Raw genomic sequence first — 12,177 nt, 5'->3', positions numbered from 1 at the left:
TAACGAATCAAGCAGCCGGCACTCATGGTCAGCAGGCCAAGGTCAGCGGTTTCCGCCGCTGTCAATTGGCAAGAGAGAGACGGAGCCGAAAGGCACACGAACGCAGGCCACGCGTCGCGTATACACACACGCGATCGCTCGCCGACTGTGTGAACGGTGGGGCACACGGTACTCGGCCCACACACGCCTACACACAGACGCTCGATCCGTGGCCTTAAACTTTTCGCACGCACGATTCCTTCGTGTGTCACTGACCACAAGTTGCGCGAGTACACACGAGCGTTCGCGCTCACGTGTGCGAGACTGTGCCTCCGCACTCGTGTCGCGAGTGAATAATGCCCGCCTGCCTCCTTCGCGGCAGCGTATCGATTGTTGCGTTGCGGTCTGTCAACCGTGGATGCTGGTTTTAACCCTTTGCGGTCGAATCTCTCCATGCAAACGGCATCATGCTTCTGCATACTGGGTCAAACGTCGCCGCAAACCAACCGAAAAACAATGTCATTATGCGTACCGTCGTTGGGTATTTTTTTCGAAATTGTATTACACATATTGTTATTTTATCTTTCTCTTGGTTCATCAGAATAATATGGACATGTGTGTGTTACATCGAACGGTATCATACTTCTACATACTGCATCAAACGTCACACCAAATATAGCGAAAAACTATTCTAAACATATCTATTTTTTTTTTAATCGAATTACACATATCATTGTACTATGTTTTTCTTAGTTCCCAAACTACTGTAATTGACTCGGAAAAATTCGGACGGATACTCGATACACCTGAAAATTTCAGGTAGCTCAATCAATATTTGGATAACTCAACGTCGATAATGATTATGAATACCTAAAATAAAATTCCGGTCATGGATAATGATTACTGTAACCAAAGAAGAAGTTTAATCCTTCATAATGGTTACTTACTAATCAGAAACATTTAATTACCGATATTGTGTAAGAGTTATGATTGAATACTAGTAAACAATAATAAAATCATTAAAATGGAAGAAATAAATATGATAATAATGGATACATAAAATTCACTGAAAGTTAACATATATTTAAAGAAACATGTTAGCCATCGTGTTTAAGCAAGACTGAAGCATATCCGGAAACAAATAAAGTGGAAAATCTTCTCCGACAGTCTAGAAATGTTTGGTTGAAGTCATCGCCAATTTGATTAAGTAATGGCAACAACGATTAACTGTGCATTACAGAGATCATTTCCTTCTCCGATGAACAGTTTACTTCAAACAGTATTTACATTTTTCCACGCATCACAATCTGCCATAATAGTTCTATGATTCCAAAGACTACAAACTACAGCGCTATCGAAACATACGACTGGCTTTATTAGAAACTGAGTCAATGAAGTGTTAAGAATCTCGACAAAAATTTCAAACGTTTTAAATTAAGCGTGTTTAATTTCAGATTGAACTTTACCAGAGGTTGTCAGTGTCGTGTGAACGAAACTTGTCGCGCAAGTTTAGGCGACGGTTAGTTTCTTTAATGTCCTCTTTTATTTCTCACATTACATCTCCGTGAACAAAATACGAATTCTTGAATTTCGTCGTGAAACTCTCAGTATCTTTCGGTATACTGTTATCCTGTTACCTCGGTATCCTGCGGTACGCGAGTTTCATTGTGCGACTGTGGCGAAACAAAGGACGAATAGACATTTGAAATAATTTAATTTGCCTTGACCATCGATGCATTTTTCTTACTCACGCTTACAGAGTTACGAAAGTAATCGATTTTATCAAATTTATCAACTTTGAGTTTATGCCAGGGACTCTAATTTTTACAATCAAATTAAACAAATTTTCCTATTTAAACGAAGGAAATTTATATCAGTCATTCATAACAGGTGCACTAAACTAATCTTTACTCCACTTTTCTATTTTATTATCCGTAATTTTATTTGATTATCAATAATTTAAAGAAAGAATTGTAATATTGGTAATGATGAAATAAACTACACCGTACAACGTCAAATTGAATTATTCGAATAAATTCGAAAGAAAATATTTTCCAACGATTATGGACAATTAAAATGAATTTTCCGTAATGAGGATTTCTGAATAATATTTAATAAAAATAATTAATTTATTATCAAATAGCATGAAATAAATATCAAACAAATCCATGCGAGACCGATCATTTTATTTTGTGTATTTCGTCAATGAATGTATAAAAAGTTTAAATTAAAAAATATTGAACCACGTAAATTAAATCAAAATTTTAATTACATAAATATAAAATTTTAGATTATGGTTTTAAAATATATATAAAAAAATAACAATTCTAATATAAACAAATTCTACTATACACGACACGATAGAAAATATAATAATTAATCGCATGCATGGAGACATCTGTAGAAGACACGATTAACTCGTTCGTACGCCTACGTAGAAATAGTGAGTTAAATACTATGCCAGAAGGTACGCACATTAGCATATGTGATAGAGTATGTGATTTGTGCTATAGTGAACTTCTTTACCGATTGACTGATTCTTCTCTATCGACCGTGGAAAAAATTCCACATTATCTGTCCGCGCGCATATCTCGACTTATGCTACGTATAAGTACATTCCGCATGTTCATATATTTTTCTTTTTTCTCGTCGAAGTTAAAAGTCGTATCGATTTCTTCAATTAATTATATTTTTTAGAACTCTTTCGTGGCTTTCAAAAATTTTAGGGTGCTTATTATGCAAATTTTCTGATAAAGATATAAAAAAGAACGTAATATGAGTATTACGTACACGGTTTTGTGATACGTAAAATTAATACTATTTTACTATTATTTTAGTATCTTTGTTGCGACTGTTAAGTTATGTAACGCTCTTGAATAAATAACTCTTTGATGTATGAGTGTCCTGTTATCGGGTCGATGCACATGCAGCTTGCAGTGTAAAGAATGTCGCTTACCAATACAGTCATAAAATTATTAAACATCTTTCACGCGAATCTTTGTGTTTCATAATTGATTACAATTTATGACGAACTCAAAACTTCCACGTGTTGACCATTGTATTTAAAAATTAATTGGTTAGTGATGTATCTAATTAGTGGTTCCGTGGAACGATATTATTAAAATATAGAGTAAAAGTTTGTGATAACAATGTAACGAAATTCTTAAGTGCAAAATGCCTTGAAACATCGTAACCCAAAATTTGCACGAAAGAGTGTTGTGTAAAACTATTGAATAGGTTGTGCCAAAGTTAGTATTCAAAGGGATTTGGCATGCAAGAGTAATATGATACGCGGAAAACCTACTTCCAATATTTCTGAACTTTTCCTATTACGTGCACACACTACTTTATATTGATCCGCGGAAATTGTTTTCTGTTTCCGTCGACTCGGTGTTAATTCATTTATCATCTCTGGGTATACCATGTGCAGTAAGCTTTTACGTAAACACACGTTGGTACGCTTTTATACAGCCAGTATCACTTAAAATCGTACACAGCAATGCTTCTTAGATTTCTGCTTGAAAAACATTGTTATTATGCATTTTGAATGAAGGTAATTTGGAATATTAATATATCTTTATTTAATATATAATGATTATAAATTAAAAGCTTTATTTCTAATGGACAGATTAAATGCATTGGAAAATAACGTATCGAAGTTACCAGTTTCAAGAAACTATGCACGTTGGTACGACTGTAATTATTCGGGGAATACCTGATTTTTATCATCTTTTCGTCTGGATATAAATTCTCTTACGAACGCGAGTTTGATTATGTAAGGCCCGATGACGATCGTAACATGTAAATAACATCATTTTTCGTGAAACGATGTTTCTAGTGTATACGTTATGATCTTAAAATGTCGTTTTCCTCGTCATAAAAATCTTTTTTCAAGTAGAATAATTAAAATGAAACAAACTTCTATCCAAGAACAAAAGTTGGTTATTTAAAGAGTTGAATAAAATAATATTTTAATCAGTAAATAGCAAATAAATACTTTATTTTAGATCGCACATGTACTTTTGAAAATAAAATAGCTATTTCAAACGTGTATTTACAAATAAAGAGAAAGTATTTTATTTCATGTTTCGAATTATTAAAATGAAATGTTTTGTTATGGATATTTAGATCGTTCAGAAACTTTATATTGCTGATAATAATATTTTTCTATCTATTTGGTAATTTCCAAATATTTTGGAAATAAGCTTGATTTAGCAATTCAAACTTTGGCATATTAAAACTGAATTATAAAAACTTCACAAATGATAGGCGTGGAATTTTAATAGCTTTCACTGTTTTTAAATGAGTCAATGGAAGCAGAATGATTCTTCATTTCCGTAGACGTGATTAACAAGTTCTAAATCATGCATTACCGATGCGTGGCATTTGATAACTTAGAATAGCGACCGGGAGAGGAAAAAAAACCAGACTAATAAACTTCCTCTAATATCAAACGGGGAAATTTTTTTAGTATCGAACAATGTACAACGTATAATCAAAACTGTAAAATGTGTTTGGTTCGACGTCGAATTCTATTTTTAAAATCTAAACATTCTAGTTTTCTTACAAGAATATCGTAAAGAGGAATTATTGCGTATGAGATGCGTAAGATGAATTAAACTTTGAAATATTTGAAACGAAAGAACGAAAGAATTCCCCGCAAGACGATTTATTTGAAAAATAGATTTTACTTTGGAGCTGTGAAATTATTTCCATTCTCGAAAACACATTTATCTAAGTCGTCTAGCCTGCCAACTTTTGCCAAGTATTATTACCACATAGTATCGTCAAGTGGCTCGTATCCATTTTTATGGCCACTCGTGTAATGTGACGTGGATCATTTTTAATAGTCTCGTTAAAAATGTTATTATCTTCAGTTACTTTCTTACTTATCGCTAGATTGATTTTCAATGATACATCAACTTTGAATCTTGATATTATTCCACATAGCTCGACTTGACTTTTTTCAATGGAAATTCATAGGTCTGCAAATACCAATTAGCAAAAAGTTTACGAATTTATTATTAATTAAGTAATTTGATTATTAAACAAGCGTATAAATATATTTGAAGTCGTACTCGATAGTTTTGCCAAAAATTTTAATTTTCTAAATGCAAATAAACATGAGATTGTCCAAAGAACGAGAATCTACAGTGTTTTTGCAATATATCAACAAGAACGTTAAAATATTTCAAACGGAATATGGAAAAGAATACTCGTACGTCTGGATATGTACATAATGATTGAAGATGCAGTAATTAATATTATTATATAATTTTAGAATTGAGTTAGAAGTACATAAAATCGTGATGCGTGAACGGAGCGATGTAGAGACCGAGTATTAAATTCTAGCCTTAATTGTAGTATCTCGTTTACTGTTGGAATTCAGGTCATTTTTATTACCATAGCAAATGGTTCGTTCATGATACCAATATTTACTTGACATCATCACGAGGATCATGACTATAGCACGTCTAATATAAAAACTGGCACTATAAATTCCTAGCTTGCAGTTTCTAATCGACTTTCTTGAACCGCCAGTGTTCTCTAATGTTTTTTCTCATTATACCTTCTCCCCTCTACATAGTGTATCGAGTTTTGAAAACGTATGGTATGAATAGACATTTCAAATGAAAAAAAATGAATGCAATATAATCTTTTAAAATTGCACCACGTTGGGAAACATTGCTCTACGCCTATTATTAAAATTATTAAAATATATATTATTATAATCTCCTTATTATAAAAATATACCAGCAGACAAAATTTCTTTTTTATATCTCACTTCTGAAGAATTCTGTATTTTGTCGAATTTAAAATGAAGCTGAAAAGAGGAGGCAAATATTATAATAAACAATTAACAAATGACGAATTTTTATTACTATTGCAGCTGATAAGAAGACAAAATCAAACTTACATAATACGCTGACGTTCGAGTGACCTTGAACTACAACACCCACGTTTTAATTTACATGCGTTCAATGTAAATGTATACCTACTATATTTTGGAAAATACCCAAAATAAATGGTGTTTGTGTCTATAAATTTTTAAACATAGTAAACGAATTTATAAAAATTAATTGTTTTCAACATATTCTGAAATAAAATAAATACACGTATGCGCTAGTTTTAATCTAGCTAAATTTTATCTAATAATAAATATATTGCTGCATTTAAAAGAAAACACCGATGACCTTAAAATTTCGAGAAACATGACCTTTAGAAAAATTGTTAATCGTAATATGTGTCCCCTCTAGCCAAACAATGTTTTCTTCTATCGTTGAAAATAAGTGAAATATTTAAGATGCTTCAGCTCGTATAATTCTGAAATTCTAAACAATAAACACGGTCAAAGTTCTCGTAGTAAGTTCACGATGTCGTTGGGATACGCAACGATAAAATTTCCGTTATACACCTACATATTTTAAACGTTCCGAATTCCACGAACTTTCTTCCTACGCGCTATTACGGAAATCGTTCGTGATACCTGTCTGCACAAAATTATGGCACAATTATTATCCTCGGATCGATAACTCGTTTCCTGGTAAGTGAGATGGTTAGCCAAGGTAAACCGTACTATACCGATGCTGGTTCTGATAGCTTCGATTTCGCGATATACATATACTATAACGAAACGATCGAAGAGGGAAGTAGAGGTTATTTGCGGTCGGCTGTCAAGGACTTTCCCTTACATAATATCTTCATACCGATGTGGCTGCGTTGTCCAGCGTACGAATAATGATTACGCAGCTGCAACGATTATTTTTCAAGTTCAGAAATTTTAATGGCCACGAACCGAACTATTAATATCTGTTGCGTGTTCGATTAGTTTCGGTAAAAGAGTTTCTAAACTCGTACGAGAATAACGCCTGCGAAGCTTTGGCTCCAAAGTAAACTGTTCCTCATAAACGATACTATCTGTTATAATTACAATTAAGAAATATCGTAAGGTAATAATTATTTTCTCGACTAAAATTTTTTTAGTTCCAATAACGATTAGAAATTGTACTTCATTGTCTATAATCATTCAATTCATTTAGCTGCAAGTTATATTATTGGTGATAATAAAACATAAACTGCAACGTTGAATGAAACGTATGGTTTGTCAAATACAACTGGACAAATATATCATCAACTTAACGTGAGTTTGACATTGTAAACTATCGCCTTTTTTTAAGTAGTTGAGCAGTAAAAAAACTCCATAATTGCCTTATCAAAACGACCACCTCTCTCGAATAACTTCCAAATCTTGGGCATTGCTTAAAATATTTTGTATCTAATCCATTGAGAACATAATCCTACATATATATTCCAAAATAAACGACGAAAAGATAAAGATATTAATCCAATAATCCTACAAAATTTCCGATTCATTGAAAGACTGTTACGAATCTAAAATTCGACAAAACACAGAATTCTTTCGATACGAGTTGTCTGCAAACAAAATACGCAATAAATTTATTTCACCGACGATTACTTTCAATTTATTGTCAAGAGGCAGTGTACCTAATCGACTAAATTGATCAACGATCAAAATTATACTATCACGGACCATGACGGTAACAAAATAATCTTTAATGGATCGAAACGATAAGACGAACACCAAATCGTGTTTACATGCGTTTCGTAGTCAAGCTACCGAGTATTTACTGCGCACTAGAAGATGAGCAAGGAAAGGAAGTCTCTTGTGTATAGTTTAACTTGAATGACAACATACCTAATCCCTTTAGAGTCGGCTATATTTCGTCCAGCTAGGTTCGACGGGCTTCGTGAACGACGTATCGGCGTGCGATCGACGACGTTCCTCGAAAATTTCGAATCGATCCGATCGAACTCGGTGGAATCTCAACGATTGCGCGCGTACTGCGGCTTCTCGGGCGGCGTCACGATGCTTCTTGCGAGGCTGGTATCTTTTCAAGGACGGTATAACGGTGCCAGAAGCGCGAACGACACACTAGCCGGTTAAATGGTCGGCGACTTTGCTTTTCACGCACCTCGCGAACGACTCGCGAACGATTCCGATGAACGCGCCGACTGTTCTGGCCCGCGTGACGTAACCGCGACGTCACTGGTCACGTTTCCCGGGAAATTTTGGAAAGATCGACGCGTGGCCAAGTTGTGGACGATGCTAGGGACGAACTGCCGTCGTGAGAGATCGCGGAGAACAAGGCGGTCGTCGCGTGTATCGGTCTAGCTTGACGTCGGTATTGGTACCAACGTATACATAAGTGCCTCCTCCGCGCTGGTATGTAGATATATGGTTACGACCGTGTTCAGAACCGTGTGAGAGTGGGGCGTCTGCGCTCTCTCGTGGGCGACCTTTATTTGCATTGAAATTAGTGCGCGGGCGTATGTATATCGCTCCTATATGTAACCAAGGCGTGCGCCTTTCTCGTCGAAAAGCAACACAATTTCTTCTAACCGTCTCTTTCCCCCTCCATTATCTAACATTTCCTTTTTTCGCTCGCACTACGACCCTTACGAATTACAGTTACCCGAGCTAGCCCCCTTAACGCTCACGCCTGTGACGTATACGAGCGTCTGGAAGCTTTCAATTTGGCAGAATAAACATTCTTTTACGATCTCTCGTTATCGAGAAAAATACCAAAAATACCATTTTGATCAATTTTTTTATAGAATTAATTTTATAAGATTACTGTCTTATATTTAATATTTCTAACGAATTTTAATATAAGCTGCAATTGATTAGAATGGTTCCTTAAATCGAGCACGACACTTTCTAAGATTAATTTTATTAAACTAATTGCCTAAAATATTATCACGTTACAATATACAGAGCTCTGCTTGGAGACTCATGATGGGTCGCATGCGCCATATCCTACAGATTTTCAAAATTATTTTTCTCGATAATGGTAGATGTTACGAAATAATTTTGTTCCACATTTTCGACTTGTTTTTTAATGAAAAACAATTACACAGACAAATTACTAGGTCATCAGTATGTCTGTATTTATCTGCGTTCATTCTTGTTGTACTCAAACATTTCTACTCAAGCTCACGGTTTCGATTTTGCATAAACTATGCCGAAATATATTGCATAAATTTTATCAATGAATGGAATTATTTTACCAAGTATTTTATTAAATATTTCCATTCAGAAACAGTAAAGTTCTTAGACGACGTAATTTGTTTGTTTTCATAATATGTATATTAAGTTGTGTCTGTTGCATATAACATATAATTCTTGCGACAATGCAATATGCATGTGTTATACTCACTATGAACTACGTCACACGCACCGCAGGTAGGGGACTTGTCGTTATCTCTGTATTAATTGCAACTTGGAATATAGGCGGAACTTACGTAACGAGCATCGAGTCACTTGTATTTACTAACTATACACAAAACATTTACTAAGGAAAAACCATCGAGTGATGTAAACGATTATTTTCTTGTACAATCCAATTATTCAGCGTCCAAAACACTGTGGAATTACATTCTATTCGAACGAAGAAAATTTATGGGGCTGTCATTTCTATACTTAACGATTTGGTCGAATTTTTTCTTTATCCTGAAAATCGTGCTGAACTATCGAAAATCACATAGAAGCATGTAGTTTACTGTTCCTTTGATATGTTATAAAAATATAATCATATGATTTTTAATCATTGAATAAAGAAACATTAAACTGTATACCTATATACATATTAGTTTCAATCACTGTTTTATTTTTATATTTCATAGAAAAATATGTATAAATAATAGATACAGAATATGAAATACATCTTTACAGTAATCTAAATTTATTCACTATAATAACTCATTCAACAATCTTCGATAGATTTTATACTATAAAGTTTATAGTGTAAGATTACTCATGAAACAGGATAGTTAGAAAATAAAATAAGCACGCCAATACCCACGATCGACCCTAATCTAAGTTTGAATACTCTGGAATTTGCTTCCTATATCTAAAATTAAACGACTGACTAGTCACTATCTATCAATAGATCGGACGAAATAGCAGAATTTAACATGAATGAAAAGTCAATATGTCTTTTCCATTTTTAGTACTTTTTCCTTATTTTGTTCTTTTCGTCTTAGAATCACATCTCTTTCTTCTAAAATTCTTTCCATAAAAATCGTTTCTTAATCGAATATAATATTGTATATAAATAATCACACGAAGAAAATGTGTGTCTTAAATATACGTTAAAAACCGTGATCTCTAATTTGAATACTAATATGCATAATTGCCTTGCGCAAATTTCTATTTATAAATTTAAATTGCAATGCTAAATTTACAAGTTTTCATTTAATTATTTTGTGCTTGCGCATCTACGGAAATATGCGTAATCTACGTCACAAAACTTTGTTCCTAAAAAGATATATGTTTATTTATCATCCATTACCAATATTTAATCATTATAATTCGTGTTCTTCGGTTGTAAGTTTTTCCATGAAGGCGACCCCTATGAATTTTCATGATCTACAGGAATCGACGGCAACTTACGCGGAACCGGGCTTCGCTCTTCCACGATTTAATTATCGCGCTGGCTACTCGGAACGAGTCCCTTTTAACACGTTGTCTGTCTGTTTTCCAGGGTTGGGCAAATTTTATTCACGAATAAACATTTTACATTCATTCTAAACTTCGCTCTTTCTCGCGTGAATTCTAAATTACGGATATTTTTACAAACGAAACGTAAATAGAAATTTATGAATGAATCTAAAATTGTTATTCGTCGCGAATGAAATGTTCCCTACTGTTTTCCATAGGGATGAATTCGTTATTTGTTCAAATATTAGTGTAAAAGGCAGAAATATTAAATAGTCGAGTGACATGTTTGTCATTTTATAGCGTTTCTAACTACACCTATATTATTTAAAAATTTATAATTGAAACGAGAATTAACATAATGAGTTCTTATGCATCAATTGACAATAAGTTTTGTTTCGAATATTGTTGCACGAAAATAATAATTAACGTTGTGTTAAAGAAATTAAACAAATATTTTCTGACAAAATTATAGGACCATTTTTAACAAAAAGAACTGTGCCTGTAATATTGGTGATAATCTACTTAGACGTTGAATGAGCCTTCGATTCGATGACTTTGGTAATTTCCAACGGTGTTTGTCTAATTTTTAATTCGCGTTGGCAATTATTGCAGGAGTTTTGAGAGCCACTGTCTGTCAATTCCGCGAGCAGCTTCATTCGGTGTTTGAATCCGGTCGTAAGGCGACCGATAAAATCACTGCATCGGTGCAGTAGAGAGAATACCCGTGTCAGTAGATGGTTTAACAGGTACGAGCCAATGGCAGAACTTGCATCTCCTTGCGCCACGCCCCATTAGCCTCCAAGAGATCAGTACCTGGACCAGGATGCTGGTAAGGCGGATTTGAAATTGTCCTAACCACCGGGGACTCTATACTATCCTCCTTTCTAAAATATCTAAGCCCCTGTTCGCGTTATAATAGCTCGATTAATATCAACGAACTCGAGGAACATCCACGAGGACGCTTTCGTAAACGAAGAACCGTTCGTTTGCCTGTCGATTGCTTATAGTGATCCGTTACACGCTCGACTCGACCTAAGCCAATGATAGTTAACGCGACTTCTGAACGAGAATACGAAGAGCAACCTTCGAAGCGCAGTCCATACTTTTCCAGTGGCGAGGTTACGGGAAATGTACACCAGGTAGCCATTATTATAACATCTCAGCAAGATGGCGGACCGTCTGGTGGGTAACAAAGAGCAGAGAGAATAGAATGGATTCGGGGTGCGAGAGGTAGAAGGCCCCATTAAGCCAATATCGAACTGTTTATTGCATATTTTTTCAGTTAAAATAGCACGAATCGAGAACAGAAGAAATTCTTACGGTGAAATCGATCGTCCATTCGCATTGTCCGATACTTTTGGCGCGCAAAATGCTATTCGAATGGAACTGAACTGTTACGAAACCCTAGTTGAAAAACTGAACAAATTTTATTTATTAGCAGTTTATATTGAATTTGGTGATGTATCTTAATTAAAAGAAAAATCGTATTTTAATGCAATTGTTTACACGACGAGTTTCAACGAAAATATCTGCAATCAATGTGCAATTAGTGTAAATCAAGTGTTACACTAAATTATAAAATACACTTGACGTGTCTTGAAAACTATTGCATTTTTTCTTAACATTCATTTTTAAAGTATTTATAGATTTTAGTCTATTATTTTCGTCTTTATATT

At 34.3% G+C, this 12,177-nt stretch overlaps 1 protein-coding gene across 1 annotated transcript in view; it reads right to left on the bottom strand.

Moving 5' to 3' along the window:
* The window catches only part of LOC122404422, a 53,507-nt gene extending 45,380 nt beyond the window's left edge, over nt 1-8,127 (bottom strand). Inside the window, exon 1 of the mRNA XM_043408362.1 lies at nt 7,697-8,127. The gene's annotated coding sequence lies outside the window, so the exon portion shown is untranslated. The remainder of the gene's footprint in view (nt 1-7,696) is intronic.
* Between the last annotated feature and the right edge of the window lie 4,050 nt (nt 8,128-12,177).

The sequence above is a fragment of the Colletes gigas genome, unplaced genomic scaffold, assembly GCF_013123115.1.
Source record: "Colletes gigas isolate AHSC1104 unplaced genomic scaffold, ASM1312311v1 Colletes_gigas_Sc00002, whole genome shotgun sequence".
NCBI lineage: Eukaryota > Metazoa > Arthropoda > Insecta > Hymenoptera > Colletidae > Colletes > Colletes gigas.
This window is presented reverse-complemented; position numbering and strand designations above follow the sequence as displayed.